The 21436-nt window shown below is 51.7% G+C and overlaps 1 long non-coding RNA gene across 1 annotated transcript in view; it reads right to left on the bottom strand.

Moving 5' to 3' along the window:
* The window catches only part of LOC119002978 (uncharacterized), a 79325-nt gene extending 59422 nt beyond the window's left edge, over nt 1-19903 (bottom strand). Inside the window, exons 1-2 of the long non-coding RNA XR_005069850.1 lie at nt 19837-19903; nt 19458-19539 (exon numbers count right to left, since the gene is read on the bottom strand). This is a non-coding gene — a long non-coding RNA (uncharacterized LOC119002978). The remainder of the gene's footprint in view (nt 1-19457; nt 19540-19836) is intronic.
* Nucleotides 19904-21436: the final 1533 nt, after the last annotated feature.

Genomic DNA, 21436 nt, shown 5'->3' with positions numbered 1-21436 from the left:
CAGGTTGAGGAAGAAGTGGGGTTCTCATACACAGCTGGTGGGGGTGTGAAATGGTACAACTGTCTTAGGAAACAGCCTGGCAGTTGCTTGTAAGTTAAACACACACCTAACCTACAGTGCATTCATTTTACTCCGAGCTATCTTCCCAGGAGAAGAGAAAGCACGTTCCACACAAGGGCTTGTACTCAGTGTTCACAGTAGCTTGGTTACATGGTAGCCCCCAAACTAGAAACAACCACAGGTCCACCAAGGGGAGAATGCGTGGTCAAATTATTTTTATAAATATGATGGAATACTATGTAGCAAGAAAAAAAGTAATGAGCTACCCATATAGGCAACAACATGGATGAATCTCGGAAACATTAAACTGAGTAGAGGAAGCCAGACACCAGAGTGCAACTGCAGGATTCCATTGGCAGGAAGTTCCAGAAGAGGCGAAGTTCACGTGCAATGACAGAAAGCAGATCCGTGGTTGCCCCTGGGGAGTGAAGGGGGACCGACTGGGAGGGGCACGCGGAACTTTCTGGGCCAATGGAAAAGTTGGCTCTTCTTGTTGGGAGTGTGGATTACACGGGTGCACACAGGTCAAAATGTGCAGAGCACTTGACCTCTGTACATAAATGGTACTTCGGTATTTTAAAATGCGCTACAGCCCTGGGTACTGGACATGCCCAGAGAAGTGGTGGACAGACAGAGGCTCAAGCACACTGCTGCCAGATTCCAGTCATTCAGCATCCAGCAAAAATCTGTTGGCCCTACTGTGTGCTATTACAGCCTCTGGAGCAACAAATGCAGATAAGAGAGTGTCCCATCCATCAAGCTGCTAACAGTTGTGTGTGTGTGTGTGTGTGAGAGAGAGAGAGAGAGAGAGAGAGAGAGACACGTCTCTACAAGTTAGTCATTACAATTTCTAATGACCAATTAAAGAAAAAAAAAACAGCCACTCAGTCCTCTCTTAGTCCCCCAGGCTCTTGGCGGCTTCAACATCTGGCTCTGCCTCAAGAAGCCCTCCCCCTCCCCCGAGAGAGGGGGACCAGGTGAGAAGCGGAAGGCCGCTCAGTGGAATCAGGACTGGGGGTCGCCCTCCAGCAGGGCCCAGTGCAGACGCCGGGGAGGTTTTCCAAGCCTTCGACAGGCTTTGCTATCTCCACTCTGCAGACGACAGGACTGGCCCGGTGCCCTCCAGTGCAGCCTCTCCATGACTAAGCCCCCAGTTTCTGGCTACTCCTCTTGCCTGTTGCAGAAACCTTTAGAGCATCATATTTCCTTAATGTGCATGATAAGCAAGTCCTTTCTCAATTGCTTTCTCTTAAAGGGACAGAAAAAAGGAAACCATGGCTGAAAAGTAGGTATTCCACAGACAGGTTCGAAGGCCCACCAGGACGTAGAAATGCATTATTCACCAATGTCCCCACCTCTCTCTCAGTCCAGTCCCTGAAAGCTGGCAGGTTGTAGGCAGTTTATTTCACCCTGTCTTGCCTGTGCTTTAAGGAGGACTGAGTTGATCGGCAGAAGTCTCCAAGTTCGTGGTCATGGCTGCTATCCACAGGGCACAGGGATCTTCCTGGGAGAGAGGCACCAGGACCCCCATTTTACAGGTGAGAAAACTGAGGCTCAGGGAATGATATGACATGTCCAAGGTCACACAGCTAGCCAGTGGCAGAAACTGGATTCCAGAGCTTCTGGTTCCAAAAAATTATAAGGTCCAGTGTCATTTTCTGCTTAACAAACCGCAAACCCTGAAGAAAATGAGGAAATAGGTGGGTTGCAGCAAGAGGGTAAGCCCCGTTAGGGCCCAAGCTGTGTTTTGCCCCGGCCACTGCTATCGACGTGTGCTGGAGTGAACGAACGAGCAGACGAATGGATGAATGGGTGTGTGACACAGGAGGCATCAGGGAATACGCACAGCCTCAGAGGGGATTTGCACTGGGTCCAGGATTACTCTCTGGTTCAACCTTCTCACTCTCCCCAGAATGGCTAATGGCTCGGCCTCTGACAGCCCAGAGCTGTGCAGCTCCTGGGCTGAGAAACAAGCAAGATCATCCAAAGCCAGGCTGCAGCAGGAGAGAGGGCAGGAGAGAGGAGAGATGAGGAGGAGTAGGCCTGATGGATGTCTGGAGTGGGGGAATCTGCGTGGGGAAGGATGTGTGGGTCAAATGGGAGCAGGGTTGAGTGTGCATGAGTACGAGTAGGTATGTGCAGGCATGTGCATAGTTTTGCACAGAATGTGGGTATAGGCGTGTGCAAGGAGAGCATGAAGGCATGGTGTGCAACAAGTGCATGTGTGTATTAGGAAGAGTTGAAGGCAGTCTGTGTCTAAAAAGACGACGACGACAATGTGCTTCATCTGCTCGCAGGGGGACAAATGTCAGCCACAGTCCTGACCCTGAAGGTCCTCAGCCTAGGAAGGTTGCTCCCCTTGATTAAGCTTCCCCAGGATCTGACCCAGCTGGTCTGACCCACTCCTTCCTTCCTGTGGCCAGTCAAGGAGGGGCCCTCATGGAGCTGGAAAGGGCCCAGTGTTTCTTACTAGCCTCTGAGGGCAGCCAGGCCTGGGGAGTCTCTAGGCAGTTCTGACATGTCTACTCTCCCCCTAGCTGCATTTCAAACATCCAGAGGATAAGGGGCTGGTCTCACTTCACACGGCCTGGGGTAAACTGAGAACACAACCGAAAGGAAACCTGGGGCTGGGGAGGAGAAGGGAGGAGGCACACGCAAAGCTAGAAGGAAAGAGGGCACAATGGAAGCTTCTCCCACTGAGAAGGGTTCTGGGGCAGGCACCCAGGACAGACCCCCTCTGCCTGAAGCCCCCACAAGGCCCACAGGGGCCAGACCAGTTCCTCCCTTGGCACTGCAGGAGCCTCAGACCAAGCCATGGGTTCCTTCAACAGAGCGATGATCTTCTTCATCCACATGTCCCTTCAACAGGAGACCCAAGATAGCAGATGTGGTCTGGTATCCCCAGTACCTGAAGCGGGCCTTGGAATCTAGTAGGTACTCAATAAATGCACAGTGCGTCACACTGACACACCTAGACACCCACTCTTTCTGGGGCTGGTGCAGACTTCAGGGAGTCATAAGAAAGGAAAGAAAGGAACATGGGAGGCAGGCGGCAGGAACCACAGCGTGATCTGTTAACAGCGAGAGAAAATGAATTCATTTCCTTCCTGAAGTAATTTGCCTGTAAATATTCACAAATATCCTCTCAGCCTTCCCATTAAAAAGGAATGCACAAATGAACCAGCCTACCCTGGGGCTTTGCACACAGGCTGCTGTTTCTGTCCTGAAATACACGGGTGACTATTTTGTGGCAACTACCCCCTACCCACGGAGTCCCAAAGAGTGTCCTAAAGTGGGTCACCTGGAAAGCAAGGAGGTGGCTTGGCAGAAGTCAGTGCAGGTCACTCAGGAGCTAAAGCAGATCTGCCTGCGAGGCCCCAGGAGTAGCTGACCCAGCAGCCCAGAGGCCAGAACAAGTGGCCTCACTAGCCAGGATGTAGCTTGGCAAACTGTCCCCCCACCCGCACCACAACCGCCTGCTGGTGTGTCCAGAGGTCACACGCAGACAGGCCTTGGGAATCTGCGTGGGGAAGGATGTGTGGGTCAAATGGGAGCAGGGTTGAGTGTGCAAGTGGGTCCCTTGATAAGAAGAAAAACAAATGCTTTCTTAAAACACTAGAAATGCACACCTTACTGAGAGGGGGCATAGGAGTCCCCAGGCAGAGAGGCTCTTTAAGGCCAGTGTCCCCTGGGCAAGGGGCTCTGCCAGGGTAGAAGGCGTCCATTCAGTGACCAGGGCCCACAGGTCCTCTCGGTGTCCTTCCCTGAGCCCCCCAGGAAGGATCAACGTCAGCCAGACAGTGGCAGGAAGCAGGCTCAAGAGAGGAGGTTGTCTTTCTCCCTCTCCAGACCGACCATGAGAACTCCGGGGGCACCAACAGGGGGCTCAGGCTCCGAGCCCAGCCCTGTGACATGCTCAGGACACATGCCGCACGCAGAAAAGCTTGGCTAACCAAGTCCTAGGGCGACCATGGCAAATGCATGCAAAGCACTCACCCCGTGATGAGCTCTCTCACTTTAATTCCTCATGGCATCCCTAGGAGTCATGCTACTATTATCACCCCATCATGTGGAGGGGAAAACTGAGGCTGGGATGTAGCTGCACAGGGAGTGGGGGACAGAGTCAGGATTCAAACCCAGTCATTCTGGGTCCAGGGTCTGTAAGCAAAACCTCTAGCGGACAGAAGAGGGAAGGCGCAGAGCAGAAAGGAGCAGGGCCCTGGGACCAGCGTATGTCTGACTTTGTTGGGGAAAGAGGAGGTGTGTGCCATTTTTCTTTTCACTATATGAAAGCCCTGGTGTGTGGCCCACCCACTTCACTACCTCACTCAATCTCAGCACAGCGCTGCAAGGAAAGGTCATGACACCCAACTCACAGAGGAAGAAACCAAGGCCCATAAAGCTTAATGATCTTCCAGCCAGCAAGTGAGAGCCAGGATTGGAATCTGGGCCAGCTCCCCACTGCCACTTCTGTTGGCTTCAGCTCCAGCTCCTGCACCAGTCAGAGAGTGCCTTGGGGCAAGCCCTTCACCGGCTGGACCTCAGGTTCCACACCTGTAAAATGGTCTCTTTTCGAGCCCCGGCCCAGGGGAACTAGGAAGATGTAAGGAGACAGTGGTGAACACGAAGGACCACTGCAAAGCACACCACCTATACCGCAGGCGCTCAAGCCTGAGAACCGGCTACACCTCGAGGGCTGACATTTTCAATAGCGCGCCCGCCGCACCACAGGACGCTCTGCCAGCAGAGAGATTCAATTACTGTCATTATGGTGCACTTAGGAAAACCAGGGAGCAGGCTAATACATTTTAGAAAGATTTGCAGCAACAGAGGTTGAATCAAAAGGGGTCTTCTGCTTACCCCTCAGTTAAACAGAAAATCCACTTAACCACAAGGCAACGCTGTCTTCCCAGTTCCCAGTCAATCACTTTTTTTTTACTGTCTGCCACTTAGATTTATATTTTTATTACCCTGAGCTGCCTTAGAATGAAAAGGAAGTTCATTGATGGAGAAAGAGATGTGGGGTGCGGGGAAGAAAGCCTCTGTGGGTGTGCAGCCCAGACCGACGCCCTCACACCTTCATGCCCTCTGGTCTAAGGACACACGGCTTAGATCCATCACTGTCACAGACGCTCATGGGCTTTGGAGAAAGCAGCTTGAGGGGCCAAGAAGGAGTGCTAACTCACACCTCCCACCACCCCCGTCTCCCCCCACAGGGAGCAAACCCAGTATCTGCAGTCACTGGAAGCTCCCTGAAAGAGCCCGGGGAAGGGATGTGTTTAGAGGGGGCTGTAGGAGATGGAGCCCGTGACCCCCAAGTGTGTGAGCCCCAGAGCAATGGAGATCAGAGTGGTCAGGGAGGCGTGATCAAGAGAAGGGAGAAGCTCAGGTTAGGGAGCGTGTTCCCCACAAAATGAGAAAGAAAACATATCAGTCAAACGCTTTTCTCTGTCATTGAAAATAAAGCAGCACTGACTATACACATTCAAAGAGATGCTCTGGACGCCGAGTCACCGGATAAGACACAGGATGCTCAGTGAAGCTGAGATTTCGGGTAAACAACAAATGATGTTTTAGCATATGCCCCAAATAGCGCATGGGACTGCCATTGCGTGGGACATGGACAAAAAATTACTTATTATCTTTTTGAAGTTCCAACTCAACCAGGTGTCCTGTAGTTTCCTAACTTCCAGGAGGCATGCACCTGACCGTGGAAACAAGCTGCAGGCCCCTGGCCCAGGGCTGCCCAGGAAGGGGTCCCACACAGCTGTTGGGCAGCCAGGATGGTGAGCAAAGAAAAGCAGGAAGCCCAACTGCATGGGCTTTCTAGAGGCAACTCCGTCGAACGTGCGCCTGAGTGGGAACAAAGGCAGGAAACGAGTGGGCCTCTTGTCCCGAGAGGGGACCGATGATTTCTTTTTCCTCTATTTTCCGAGCTCTATAATGCTGGTTCATTGTCCTAACAATCACGGCATCCACACGTACACAGAGCTCTCGACTGTTTTTATCTCTGAGAGAATCAGATCGTCCTATCAGATGCTGAGCTCACTGAAGTTGAGGGCTGGGAAATTTCCATCTTGGTATCCCAGTGGATACTCGGGAAATAAGGGAGGGAGGAAGAACAGAGAGAGGGAGGGAGAGAGGGATGGAGACAGACTAATGAAGGACCAGTCAGCACGAATACCAGGAGCTGGGAAATTCCAACTGGACGGTGACCCCTGAGGGTCACGGGCCCTCCCAGACCAGAGGAGCTCCTGCTGCCCTGGGTCTCCAGGCTGCCTCTCGTGACTGGGGAGGCCTGTGCAGACACGGGCCTGGGTGCTAAGGGGACAGCAAGCAGCACAAAGCCAGCCTCTGGCCTGAGGTCCCCTGCTCCCCAGTCCTCTGCATTTACAGAGAGACATCGCCCAGCAAGTGGACGCCCTGCAGGACACAGAACAGGCCTGGGAGCTTCCCCTGAGACAGAAAGCAGATTCTGCACCCTCCTGCTCTGCCCCGTCCTGCTCCTGGGGGACGCGCCTCTCGGTTCGAATTCAGTGAAACAGATGCTGTGTTCCTAAGGGCCTGTCTTTGAAGTCCGGCAGGAGATCTCAGCTCCCAAGGGACATTTCCTACCAGAAAGGCTCTCTGGGGAGTCCGGGCAGGAATAAAAACCTAAACTCTTGGATCCTTATCTCCTGGTATTTATGGGCGATATTTTTCACTAGAACAGCTGCCTCCAAGCACCGCATGTCCGAAAGGGAAGGAGAGAGGAGAGAGGGCTAGCATCCCACTGAGCAGGGCTCCATGTGTTCCCAGGAGGGGCACAGCTGTGGCACCCACCAGGGCAAACTGCCACCCTGAGGATGCAGCCTTCGGTGACTGACTCTTCGTCATGGCAGACACTGTACACAGATGGCACTCATAACTGGGGCTGTCAGGAACTGGAGCCAAGTGCCCAACTTGGGGTCTCACCTGAGAACCAGGCGGTGTGCCGCCTCCCACCTGAGCACATGCTGGACTCGTGGAAGCCCCGCTGCACCTGCCTCCCTGGAAGCCACCTGCTCACACGGCAGGTCCAGCCACGGGGTCTCCTCCCTAGGGCCTTCGGTGCACCTTCCACCTCCTCCCCCCTCCCCCAGCAACACCGCTCTTGGAAATACCTCTTTACCAGTGTGCCACGGGCGGGTGGTGGGAGCAGTGTGCAGGCGGCAGGGGATGAATTGTCTGTGGAGAATTAAAAAAACAAACAAAAGCCCACAGAAAAGCTGACAGTTCTAAACAATGTCAGTGATAAAACACTCTGCCTTTTAAAAAATCTTTTGTCGCTCTAAGTTCTTAATAATTGCAGTAGTCACCGGTGAGTTTAAATAAGATGTATGTAAGCTTCAAACGAACTCATTGTTACTACTTAACTTTTAATAAACAGCGAGTTTACATGGCAGTTAGCTCCAAGAACACCCACTTACGCAGCCAGACCCCAGCGAGAGCTCATTCTGCTATGCACGTTCGTCTCCTTCTTGAGAACAAGGACTCGAGATTGCTGGTGTTCCCCCTGCACTCAGCTCACATCTCCGCCCCATGCCACCCTAGACTCTGGCACTTGAGCAGTGGATCTGAACTAAGCCGTGACTGCTCAGTGGTCGTAAGGGCTGGAAACAGAAACTGGATTTCTGCCTCCTCAGCCACCTCTGCTCAAGTCACTCTCCGAACCTCATGGGGTTCACTCTTTTGGAACTGCCTGCATGCATATTTTCTTTTCTCAAAATACCCATTACTGTAACTAAAAAGTACGAACGCATTACTTTTTCCCCCTTGTACTGTAGTGTTTGCTTGCCAACGGGCAGGGTTATATTAAGAAGTTCACTAAAAGAAAAGTTTACTGTCTGTGTTTCTTTTCTGGCCATCATGAGAATCGATGTTATGTCATCGTTGTTACTGGAAAGAACGTTGTACTGAGGAGGTATGAAGAAACCGACTTCCCCGCTGCGGGAAGCCGAGGTGTACCCTGCTGCACCTGTCCTATTTTACACTGGGCACGGGCAGCTGAACGGTGCCCTCCTTCTGGGTGGGCACCAAGCCTAGGGCTTGCTCTTGCAGCGGGTTTCTCTTCCTCATTCCATGCCATTCAATAGCTCCCAGGGCACTGCCAAAATAACACCTGTTTGCGCCAGTGTCCTGGATGGGCTGCCCTCTGGGTACTGCAGGTAGCCTCCAGGGGGCACGTTCCATAATGACTCCAAGATCCTGCAGTTCCCCACCCTCTTCACCATCTACGCTCACCCCCAGGGGATCTCATTCAGGCCTCAGGTTTGCGATGTACTCTGTAAGCTGATGGCTCCCAGATTTCTCTCTCCAGCCCCGACCTCACGGGAACTCCAGGTTGTATCTCCATCCTTGTTCTCACCACCTCCATGGGGATGATTAATGAATGTCTCAACTTAACATGGCCCAAACAGAACTCAATATGTTCCCCTCACCCTGAACCGAGGCCTGGCCTGCCCAGGCTCCTCCCTTTCAGGCACAAATTCATGGTCACCCTTGACTCCCCTCTTCCTCTCCCACCACATCCAACCCATCAGCGAGTCCATCAGCAATACTTCCAGGGTAAATCCTGAGCGTTTGGCCCCTCGGCACCTCTGCCACTTTCCTGTCCTTCCAAAGCACCTTGCCTCTTGCCTGGATCCTAACGTCTGTCTCCACAGGGTCCCCCTGTCCCATGCAGTCTGTTCTCCACAGAGCAGCCAGCATGATGTCGGTAAAATGTTAATTTGATCCTGTTTCTTCCTTGCACACTGACTTCCCATTACAGTTAGAGTCAAACTCCGAAGTCCTCAACTGGCTGCCAGCCCCCTCCCGGCCTCCTCTCCCCCCGCACCACCTGTGCTCTGGCACCCTGGCCTCCTGGCTGGTACTTCGACATGCTAGCTACCTGCCCACCTAAAGGTCCTGCCTCTTGCCGTTCCCTCCACCAGGAAGGCTCTTTCCTCAGGCGAAGGCAAGGCTCGATTCTCACTGCCTGCAGCTCTCTGCTCAGATGACGCCTGATCAGGAAGGCCTTCCAACTGCCCCTACCCGAGGTGGTAGCTCCCCGGCTCACACGTGCGCTGTCCTTCCCTGCACCTGATACTGCCTGGCCGTTGGTTTGCTTGGTCTCTGTGTCTCCACTAGAAGACAAGCTCCATGAGGACAGGGACTTGGCTACTTTGGTCACTATGATATTCCCAGCAGGCAGAGCGGTACCCAATACATAGTGGGGCTCAACAAATACATAGTAAATCAATGAATGTGGACTCATATTTGACGTCTGCCCACTAACTCATTTTGGGCGGTGTCCTTATCACCACCCACTCTGTAGACATGGATACTGAGACTGCTCGGGGAATGAAAGGGATTTATCCCTCAAGATCTCTCCCATAATTAGTGATGGATTCATGGCTAAAACATAGGCTTCAGAGAATAGGAAAGCAATAGAGAAAATTAATAAAACTTAAAGCTAGTTCTCTGAAAACATGAATAAAACCAAAAGGCCTCTAACCAGGCTAACTAAAGAGAGAGAGAGAGAAGACACAAATTACTAAACATCAGAAATGAAAGAGGGGACATGACTATAGTTCCCATGAACATTCAAAGGATAATAAAAGAATACTATGAATAATTCTATGCCCACAAATTATTAACTTTGATAAAATGGATCAACCCCTTGAAAGACACAATCTTCCCAAACTCACACAAGAAGAAACAGACAATCTGAATAGGGCTGTATCTATTAAACAAATTAAATCAATAATTAATCCCCTTTCCAAACAGAAAGCATCAGGCCCGTTTAGGTTTACTGGTGAATTTTACCAAACACCTAGGTAAGAAATTATACGAGTTTTCTACAATCTCTTCCAGAAGATATGAGCAGAAAGAATACTTAATAACTCATTCTATGAGGTCAGCATTACCCTCAAACCAAATAGGCAAAGAAAAACTATACACCCATATCTCTCATTAACATAGATACACAAATCCTCAACAAGAGAATAGCAAATCAAATCCAACCATATATAAAAAGAATTATAGACCAGAGGCAAGGAATGAATCCTAGGTATCCAAGACGAGTTTAACATTTAAACATCAGTTATGGTAATCCATTACATCAACAGGCTAAAGAAGAAAAACCACATGATTGTCTCAATAGATGCAGTAAAAGCCTCCGGGGAAGTCCAGCATCCACTCACGATGTTAAAACTTGGCAAAACTAGGAATAAAGGGGAATCTTCTGCACTTGATAAAGAGCGTCTGTGAAGAACGCACAGACGATACCGTACCTGTGGTGAGAAGCGAGGCGCTGTCCCAGGAGGATCAGAGACAAGGCAGGGACGTCCTCTCTCCCCGCCACTTTCCCACATTGCACGGGGAGTCCTGGCCGCAGCAACAGGACCACGTGTTTTATTATTATTACAGGCTGAGGAGGAAAGCTTTTTTAAAACAGGGTTTTATTTTTACAAATTGGGAAGGAGGAAATAAACTTTTCTTTGTTCACAGATGACCTGATTGTGCAGAAAATCTGAAAGAAATGGCAAAAAAAAAAACCCACTCATGGAACAAATAAACACTTATAGCAAAGCAAAGTTGTAGAATAGAATGTTAATATACAAAGATCAATCATTTCCCTCCCTGTAGACTAGCAACAAACATGTGAAATTTGAATTTAAAACACAATGTCATTTCCATTAGCACCATAAGAAATAAAATACTTAGGTACAAATGTAACAAACTATGCACAAGAGCTATATGAGGAAAGCTACAAAACTATGATGAAAGACATCAGAGAAGAACTAAATAATTGGAGATATTCCACGTTCGTGGGGATAGGAAGACTCAATACTGTCAAGAGGTCAGTTTCCGCTCGTAAGTTCCACAGATTTAATGCGATCTCGGCCAGAACCCCAGCAGGTTGTTCTGTGCACAGACTGACAAACGAATTCTAAAACAAATGTGGAGAGGCAAAAGACCCTGAACAGCCAACGCAATACTGAAGAAGAACAAAGCTGGAGGGCTATCACTACCTGACACCACGACTTACTACAAAGCTGCCGCACTCGAGACAGCGAGGGGCTAGTGGAAAAGCAGAGGAATCGATGAAGCGGAACAGAGAGCCCTGAGACGGACCCTCATAAACACAGTCACCTGACCTACGACAGAGGAGCAAAGGTCATACGAAGGAGAAGAGGCAGTCTTTTCAACAAATTGTGCTGGAGCGACTAGACTTTCACACACAAAAGAGTGAGTTCAGGCAGAGATCTTACAAACCTCACAAAGATAACTCAAAATGGAGCACAAACTTAAATGTAAAATGCAAAACTCTCAAACTCCTAAAAGGCAACATGGAAGAAAAATCTAGATGACTTTTGGCATGGCAATAACTCTTTAGATACAATACTGAAGGCACAATCCATTAAAAAGATAATTGAGAAGCTGATCTTCATTAGAACGTTTTAAAATTCTGCTCCGTGAAGGACAGTGTTAAGAAGGGAAATATTTGCAAAAGACATATAGGTAAAGAATCGTTATCAAAAACATACAAAGAACTCATTAAACTCCAAAGTAAATGAACTGATTAAAAAAGGACAAAAGAAGAAAAATAAAGGACAAAAGACCTAAACAGCCCTGGCTGGTGTAGCTCAGTGGATTGAGCGAAGGCCTGCGAATCAGTTAGGGCACATGCCTGGGTTGCAGGCCAGTTCCCTGCAGGCCAGCTCCCAGCAGGGGATGCACGAAAGGCAACCATACATTGATGTTTCTCTCCCTCTCGCCTTCCCTTCCCCTCTAAAGATAAATAAATAAAATCTTTAAAAAAAAAGAAGGTGCCCTGGCTGGTGTAGCTCAGTGAATTGAGCGCGGGCCTGCGAACTACACGATCGCAGTTTGATTCCCAGTCAGGACACACGCCTGGGTTGCAGGCCAGTTCCCAGTGGGGGACGCACGAGAGGCAACCATACATTGATATTTCTCTCCTTCTCTTCCCCTCTAAAGATAAATAAATAAAAAATATTTTTTTAAAAAAAGGGTGTTCAACACCGTATGTCATTAGGGATGATAGCACTGCATGGCTACCAGGGTGGCCAGATCCCAAACGCAGGTGACACGGAGTGCGCTGGAGAGTGCGTGGAGCAGCAGGAACACTCTTTCACCGCTGGTGGGAAGGCAAGAGGGTCCAGCCGCTTTGGAAGACAGACTGGCGGTTTCTCAAGAAACCAAGCACCGTTTTACCATATGACCCAGCAATCGCGCTTCTGGGTTATTTACCCAAATGTGTTGAAAACTCATGTCCACACAAAAAGCTTCAGCACACAGATATTTATAGCAACTTTATTCATAATTGCCAAAACTTGGAAGCAGCCCAGATGCCCTTCAGGAGGGGAATGGATAAATAAACCATAGCACCGTCCAAGCAAACAATGGAATATTATTCAGCATTTAAAAGCAATGCGCTTAGCGGCATTCTGTACAATAGCTAAATCACGAAGCAAGCCAAGAGTCCACTGACAATGAATGGAAGAGCAACACGTGGTTTATACATACTACATTATTATATACACTGCATTAAATGAATGTCACTCAGCCAGAAAAAGAAGCAAATTCCGACATATGCTACAACATGGATGAACCTCGAGGGTTTTATGCTAAGTGAAATAAATCAGTCACTCCCCCAAAATAGTGTATGATTCCACTTATAAAAGGCACTTAGAGTAATAAAAACCACAGAGACAGAAAGCGGTTGCCAGGCGCTAGGGAAAGAGAAGAACAGGGGGTTACTGCTTCATGGGTAGAGAGTTTTAGTCTCACAACATAAAAAGAGCCCTAGGGGTGAACGACGGTGATGGTGGCAGAACAATGTAACTATCCTTTATACCACTGAACTGTACACTTCAAAATGGTTAAGACAACCCCTGACTGGTGTAGCTCAGTGGATTGAGCGCAGGCCTGCGAACCACACGATCGCAGTTCGATTCCCAGTCAGGGCACATGCCTGGGTTGCAGGCCAGTTCCCAGCAGGGGACTCACGAGAGGCAACCATACATTGATAGTTCTCTCCTTCTCTCCTTCCCTTCCCCTCTAAAGATAAAAAAAAGTTTAAGACAGTAAATTTTGTTAAGCACATTTTACCACAAGAAAAGGGAAAAAAATGGAAAAAGAAAAAGCTATCAAGGCACGAAAAGACGTGGAGGAAACTTAAATGTGTACCACTAAGTGCAAGAAGCCAATCCCCAAAGGCTACACGTGGTATGATTCCAACTATATGACATTCTGGAAAAAGCAAAACTATGACGGCAGTGAAAACATCAGTGGCTGCCAGGGCTGGGAGGGCGGGAAGAACGAATCGGCAGAGGGTTCTTAGGGCAGTGAAACTACGCTGTATGATAGTCCAATGGTGGACACATGTCATTGTACATTTGTCAAAGCCCACAGAAGGCACACCACCAACAGTGACCCTAATGTAAACCATGGGCTTTGGGTGATAGTGACGTGTCAGTGGATTTCGCTGACTGCATGTATGCTCCACTGTGGTGCGGGGGTCAGTAGTGGGGGTGGCCCTATGTGGGGGGCGCGAGGAGACTATGAGGACTCTGCACTCCCCCCTCAATGGGGCTGTGGCCCTAAAACCGCTCTGCAAAATAAGTCAGTTAAAAACAAAGGTCTTCAGAGTGCAGGGCTCAGTCTCCCTCCTCAGTCCCCCTGCGGCTTCCTTCCGTACCACAGCCCCACCCAGGCCCCAGAAAGGGAGACCCCTTGGCACACCTGCAGGCACAGAGAGTGGCTCTTGTCATTTCTTCCAACGTCAGCAGCTCTGGACAAGTAATAAACCACCATCGCTGACAAAGCAGCATTGCCATCGGATTTGGACTCTGTCCTTCCTTCAGGGCTATTAATTAAAGTATATTTTACACTTTTAACTAATAAAAGAAGCAGCTGGGTGGGCAGCGTGACCACCAGTCCAGAAGACTCGCAGACGAGGCCTGACTCTCCCACTGCACAGCTGTGCAACCTTGAGCCAGTCACTTCCCCTCCAGGGCTGACCCGGCCTCCGCAGCAGGGGCTCCCTTCCCTCCGCCTCCGACTCCGCCCTCCCCAGCTGTTTGCAAGTTCAGCTGTAACTCACAGTGTGGGTATATGTCATCATCAAAAACAACAACAAGGCCTCAGAAGAGAATTTGCAGCTAATGTTGGCTGCATAGACAGAAAAGCAACAATTTGCTCATTGTTTAGATGAGGAAAATGAAAACTTACTACCCACGATATCAAGGAGCAGTCACTGCACACAGCACATGGGCCCACCTGGCCGTGCTCTCACAGCCACCCATGCCTGGGAGGTGGGGCCTCTCCGAGGGGACACCCCACTGACTCAGCTTCCTATAGGGGCCAGTGGATACGAGGAACTGGGACGGAGCTTCCTGGGTAAATTTAAAACAACGTGATAAAGGAAGAAGGAAAACGTTGGAGGTGGAAAGTATCCAAGAAGGGACAAAAGGACCAGGGAGCTGACATGAGTCACACGTGGATGTGAGGCTGGCCTGAGGCCAGATGCTCTGGCAGAAGTTGGGCTGAGTGAGCAGGAAACTGGGGTGGTGAGAACCTGTCATCCTGTCTTCTCGAATCCTCGTCCCAACCAGAGGGGAAGCAGGAAGCGTGATGAGGCCTGGGGCTGCCGCCCCTTCCTGGGCTTACACTCAGGGCCTGTGCCCCACCAGTCAGAACTAGCGAGAACTGAAGGGTGGTGTGCAGATGGCAATGGCAGCTACATCCACCACCTTCTGGAACGCTGACCCCTTCCCAGGGCACGAACAACACGCCTGACATCCACCGTGTGGGTCCTGACCACGAGTCTTCAACTGCGGTGACCCTCCTCCCCCAACAGGAGAGTGAACCAAGTCACTGCCCAGGCTGATAACCAGGTACAGAACAGCCCTAAAATCTATCTAATGCCAAAGCCATGCTCTCCCTTCTGCGTCCTCAGAGGGAGGTGGAGGTGACCACGACCTTCCAGCCAGCAGATGAGAAGATGCAGGGTGCAGATGCAGGAGAGCGGCCTGGAGGAAAAGGGGCCATGCAGCCCCACATGGCAGAAGTGGGGGAAGAATAGGGAGGGTACAAGAAAACAGACGTCAGTTCAACACAAGGAGACACTCTGACCCAGCAGAGCCAGCCGAGCCAGCTGAGCCAGCCCAAGGTGGCACAGGCCGCAATGGAGGCCAGGAGCCCCGAGTCCCTGGAGGTGGCTAGGCCGATGCTGACACCCACCTGGCGAGAGCTTTGGGCCGGGGAGTCTACCGAGCACTCAGTTGCCATTAAGCCCTCAGCCTCGGTAGGGCTGACCCTTTGGACCCACACCGAACCCTCTGCACTAGTCGCAGAGAACACCGTGCCACCTTACAGAGACCATGAGGGTGCTCAGAGAGGTGGGGCAACTTGTCCGGGGTCACACAGTGAAGTGGAGCTGGGACTGGGACCCGGGTCTTCCTCCAAACCATACTGGGTGTGGGTCGGAGTTTAACCAAGCTACCCTGGACCACTGGCCTCTGTTCTCTCCTCTGTCACCCCCAAGGCCTTCCCAGAATCAGGGAGGATCAAGGCATCTTCCTCACTCACCTCTCTCATCTCCATGATGGCTTCACCTCCATGGTCACCGCTTTGCTTCAGGGCTGCATCCTTTCCCTCCGCATTGCCCTGGATCATTCCAGCAGGCCCTTCGCTGGCCACCCAACAGTGCCCCATCCTCCTCTAAAAACCAGTAGTGCTCATCCCAGGGAGCTTTAAAATACACTTAACACTCCTCCCAAAGTTACACGCGAAGCTGTAGTTCTCAACACAGCATGGTGCTGACATCGAGACTGACATAGAGACCAACGGAATGGAATTGAGAACCAGAAACAAGCCTACACTTCTATGGCCAACTGATTCTCAACAAGAGTGCCTGGACTATTCCATGGGGGAAGACCAGTCCCTTCAACAAGAGGTGCTGAGACAACTGGATAACCACGTGCCCCCCAAAAAGCTAGACCCCCTACCTTACACCCTACACCACAAAAGTTAACTCGAACTGGATCAGTGACCTAAATAAGATCCCGCTGTCAGATCTCGGCAGGAGGAAGATCCCGGTGCTTCCTAGCGCAGCCTGTGGCCGGGGGCTGGCTGGGACATAAGACACCAGGGACTTCCCTTTCTGCCTGAGCGCCATGTGAGGCTGGCTGGAGAACATGGGAAAAGTGCCACCATGAGCAGTGGAGTGTCACTGTGGGCATGCAGGACGTCTGGACACCGGGGGCACTACCATGAGCGCCATGGGGTGACGCTGAGCCTGTGGGTACCTCAGGGACACCACGGGTGCCTATAAGGGCCCTGTCGGGGGGCCACGGTGCAGGTGCTGTCATTGGCACCATAGGAAGAAGCCACCATGGTGCTGTGGGATGCAACTATGGGTGCATGCAGGGTGCCTCCGTAGCACTGTAGGTGCTGTGAGGTGCTAGGCACACACTGTCGTTGGGGCGGGAGTGCTGTGTTTGTGTCCTAAACTTGCTACTTTTTAGCGGGGAAGCCTAGAGTAATTTACAGCTTCTCTGAACCCCAGTCGTCCTTACCTATAAAAACTGTATTAATACCTGCTTCTTGAGTTGTGGGTAAGATCAGCTATTATCTACAGAAAGGGTCCAGTAAAGATCATCAGGGTCAAGTGTAAACCATGGGATAAAGGAAGAACTGTTCATACCCAAGGTGGCCCCACACCCCAGAGGTATCAGAACAGAGAGCTGACACAACCCAGGCCCTGAACTCAAACTGTTTTTAGACCAGGCATGGGAAGAGGTATGTGTCTCCAGGGTAACCCCACTGTTTGATCACAAACACCCCGCTCTCACATCTCGAGAGCCTGAGCCTCTTCTAGGAGGCCACCTTGGGAGGCCACACCATTCCAGGGCACTGCCATCACTCAAAGCAAACAGGTGTGCCTGCTGGCAGTTCCCCGCCCTCCCAGCCACCCAGGGAGGTGCATGCTGTTTGCCAGAAACTGAGGCTCTGGGAGATCAACCACGCACCAGGAGTCAAGCAGCTACTGCACAGGCGGAGCTGGGACTCGGCCTCACCAAACCCCACTCAACGGTTCCCGCAACCGCACAGGCCTGTCTGCCTGTGGCCATATGGTCATCTTTGCATTTTCCCCGAGACCCTAGGACATCGATCTGTTTCCTGACTCACAAGAGGAACGGGGCTAAATCACTTTGCTCCCTCGGCCACCCTCCTAAAGGCAACCCCGGAACAACAGCAGGCCTGCTTCTTTTCCCTGTGCAGAGATTCTTTCCCTTTGTTCACGTAGGCCCACGGCTTCCTGATTAGAGAGACATCCGCAGCAGAAAGGTCCTGGGGAAGTTAAGCTTTTTCCGACTCGCTTCAGAGCCTTCTGATTGAGAAAACCACGCAAGATCCAGGCTCTGTGATAAGGCAGCGGTTTCCTGTGGGGACCAGCACAGCTGCTGCCAGGCGGATTACAATGATGATTATGGCCCAGGCTGGCCAGGGGCCGAGTCAGGGAACTACAGGGCACAGGCGCTGTCCAGGGGGAGAGAAAGCCCACGCAGGTCCCAGGACTCGTCACTCCTCTGCCACCATCCAGTTGGCCTGGCCCTGACTTATCTGCCTCTGGGAGCTGACAACCCTGCCTTGGATTCCAGCTGGAAAACCCCTAGCTAGCCAGCAACACAGTCTGAAAGTGTGAGGGTGAGCCAGGAGACCAGGGGATTCAGGACAGCGTTATTGCAGTGGCCAAGTGCTTCCCAGCCACAGGCACCTGAGGAGCCAACATTGCAAGTGCCATCAGGCAGCTTTACAGTGTGTTCCCCCTCTCCCCCCACAGCAGCCCTAGGCAGGGAGGCAGGCGCAGGGGGTGTGGGGGAAGGAAGAGTGTGGGGCACTTTCCACAACTCATCGCATCTTCTCCCCCGAATAAGCCCATGGGTAGGCGTTACATGCCCATTTTAGAGATCATACAACCGGGACTCACAGAAGTTTGATGAAGAGCCTTAAGTTTCACAAAAATTCTCGATCAAGAAAACAAACATTTTGTTTTGGAAACTGAAGCCTCAAGTCACAGAGCTGGTAAGCAAAATACATTAGAACTGTAAGCACTTCAGACAAGGGCTTCAAGCCTCGGTCGTGTCACTCACTGCTGCTCGACCCCGGGCAAGCCACTTAGCCCCTCTAAGACCCGGTTTTCCCCTTTCTAAGGTGGTGCTGATAACAGTGCCGAGACCACGCGGCTGTTGAGAGGACCAGATGATGCAGGGACTGTGCGTAGCACCGCATCTGGCGTGGAGAAGCCCTCAGCCTTGGTTATTCCGACTTTCCTGATCAGCGGGGACGCGAGCCCAGCTCCATTTGCACCTCAGACCCTATCGCCTACCCACAGAGGGTCACATCAGCCTTTGCCCAAGACTGGCAATTAGATCACCTCCGAGCTTTCCAATGCCCCCCACACCAGCCTTGCAGAGCCCCGCCCCGCCTCTGCCTCCCCGTGGTCTCCGCCTGCCTGTCACTGCTAGTTCAGCCCTGGTCCTGGAACCTCAGAAACTAAAGACACAAGGGTTGAAACCGATTCAAAGCATGGCGGCCCCACTTTGCAGATCAGAAAATGAGTACCAGCGGGAAGAATGGCCTATGAGGACTCGTGAGGCACAAGGGCGGTGTGGGCTGGGCTAGAGCACAGTGTCCTGGCTCCTCTCCACAGCCTTCCGGGGGGCTCCAGACCTACACACGCCCTGGGGTCAGGGCGGCCCAAGAAGCTCCCGAGCCCCAGACGTTCACTAGAGCCTTTCCATTCTCAGTTCCATCATGGAATGTGAACTCTATCCAGAAAAGCCTTGGGATGAGGAGGTGGATGAATCACTTTAGGAAGGTATTTCTGTCTCCCAATCCCAAGACCACAGCGGGTATGGGGGAGGGAAGGCCTGGGAGGGAGGCCTGGGAGGCAGGCCTGGGAGGGGTCCTCACCGAGGCCAGGCCCTCCACGAGCTGGCAGGACCTCTGCTTTCCCTCGGACGGCTCACTCCCTGGAACCCTTTGACCTTCACTTCCTGGATGGACTCAGGAGCAGCCACAACCTGCAGCCCCTCCACAGGGCGGAGACCGACCAGCCTCCTAAAGACCCCACTTGAGCATCAGCCTCTCTCTCCTGAACGTTTGCTCCCCATCCCCGAACAAACACCTGAGGGTGGGGACAAGAGTAAAGCCGCCCTTCGCCCACCCTGCATTCCCCAGCTGGAGCTGAGGGCTCTCTCACTCAGAGAGGGAGGCTCTGGAGGGCAGGGGGTGGAGAGGAGATCAGACCTTCTCATGGGACTGCATCGAGATGCCACTCCACCCTGTTGCCAGAACCGTACCTCTTTCAATGGGTATCTTTTCCTTTCAGGGATGTCAAGATTCTCTTGAGGTTTCCTTCTGACAGTGGCTTCAGGAGAAACTCTAGAGGGAGGAGAGAGAGACATAAATTTTAAGAAGGCATGGGTTAGTGGGGCGTGGGGCTTCTGGGGTCCAGCTCGGTCTGGACGGGCACCCACTCCCTGAGAGGTCCGCTCCCTCCTCCATCTCCGCAGGCACAGCGGCCAGACAGGGCCTCCACGGCCGGAAAGACAGAGCTAAGCCCCTCGGGCCCACACAGGCCCTCGGGACGGCGTGTCCAGTGCCTGCGGACTGAATCGTCTAAAATCAGCCCCAGAACCTGTGCCATGTCTGCGTGATGACACTGAGCACGCTAGTCACAAGGTTGCATCAGCTTCTTTGCTTCTAGCTAGAATATCATCAACTTGGTGTGGGAACTCCGTTTTCCTTAGGCGGTGAGAAGGCTTTCTGAGTAATTTTGAAAATGTGAAAGGGAATTAATCATTGTCTAATGAATGCAGGCTCTTGGGGCAGAACCAAACTTTCAAGATCTGGTATCCGGGAAGAGATAAGAAAAAAGAGGAGGGGTCTTTGGTGGTAGAAAAACCAACTCAGCCCCGCAGTGCAAAGGCCAAAGTCCGACCTCTCCCCTCTGCCCCTCTGTCAGTCCGGGTCCGCAGACCACAAGAGGATTGGATTCACCATGTCCAGGCCACGTACCTGCCTGCCAAGGCTTAGGCCAGTCCCAGGGGACCAGGTCACTCACAGGCGCAGCTGAGAAACAAAAGCAAAACTTACAGCAGGCAGGGAGAGCCAAGTTCACCGACCCCCTCCCGACTCCTTCTGCCCTCAGTGAGCAGGCTGCACAGAGGAGGCCCTGATCCCGTTTCAGGCCGCCTAATGCGAGTACGACGATAATCCTGCACCCTCTCCACTGCTGTGAGAAAGTATTGCCACTTTAGGGATGAGTGAGGACCATGAGCTCAGGAGGAATTAAATAACTTGCCCAGGGTCCTGCCACTGAAACGGGACAGAGCCGGGACCAGAACTCAGGTCCCTGGGAAGTCACGTCTGCTGCAAGTGCCGAGTCCGCAGTGAGAGAGGAAGAGTGTGGGGGGCGGGGACAATGAGTTCAAGGTTTGCTGCTGGGGCCCCAGCGTCAGTGCACCACACTCCCAGGGGATATTCTCAGAACACCCCTGCTGTTCCCCATTCGTCAGCCCCACTAACCAATGGGGAACAGGGCCTGGCTGAAGGACTGGGCCTCTCTCCACCTCGGTTACCCGGTCAGTGTCAGCAGGGGGACCTCGCAGCTAAGGTTGCAATCAGAGGGATTCATGATTCATATAAACGCATGTGTATGTGCATATATCCTATATGTATCCTGTGTGTGTGTGTGTGTGTGTGTGTATGAGGCCTATCCGGAAAAAGTCCAGCCATTGGCATATAATGAGAACGGTTTGCGTGACATTGATGTAACCCGGCAGCCAAGGAGAGTGGACTGGAATGTGCCTGTGTGAACAATGACAACTTCACTGTACTAGTCAGTGGGGGCAGTAGACGCTGTTGAGTGAGCATGTGTTCTGTGTAGCCATCGCATTCAAAACGACTGAGGGAGTAGAGCAATGAATCTGCATCAGATTTTGCATTAAGGAACACGGGCTGCGAACCAAAGGGTAGCAGGTTCAATTCCCAGTCAGGACACATGCCAGGGTTGCAGGCCAGTCCCCATTGGGAGCCACATGAGAGGCAACCACATATTGATGTTTCTCTCTCTCCCCCACCCCCCACTTCCCCTCTCTATAAGTAAATAAATAAATAATCTGAAAAAATTTTGCATTAAGGTTAAACACTCTCCCGTGGATGACTCGGGAGGCTTTCGGGGATGACGCAGTGAGTGCGGCACAAGTGAAAGTGTGTCACAAAATCCAGCCCTGGTGCCTCCAGGACGGTGGAGGGTCTGCTGCCAGTGGCCCTCTCT

The sequence above is a fragment of the Sturnira hondurensis genome, unplaced genomic scaffold (assembly GCF_014824575.4).
Source record: "Sturnira hondurensis isolate 20B ecotype Veracruz unplaced genomic scaffold, ASM1482457v3 Scaffold0018399, whole genome shotgun sequence".
NCBI classification, from domain to species: Eukaryota; Metazoa; Chordata; class Mammalia; order Chiroptera; family Phyllostomidae; genus Sturnira; species Sturnira hondurensis.
Note: the sequence above shows the minus strand (reverse complement) of the source record. Positions and strands in the feature narration are given on the sequence as shown.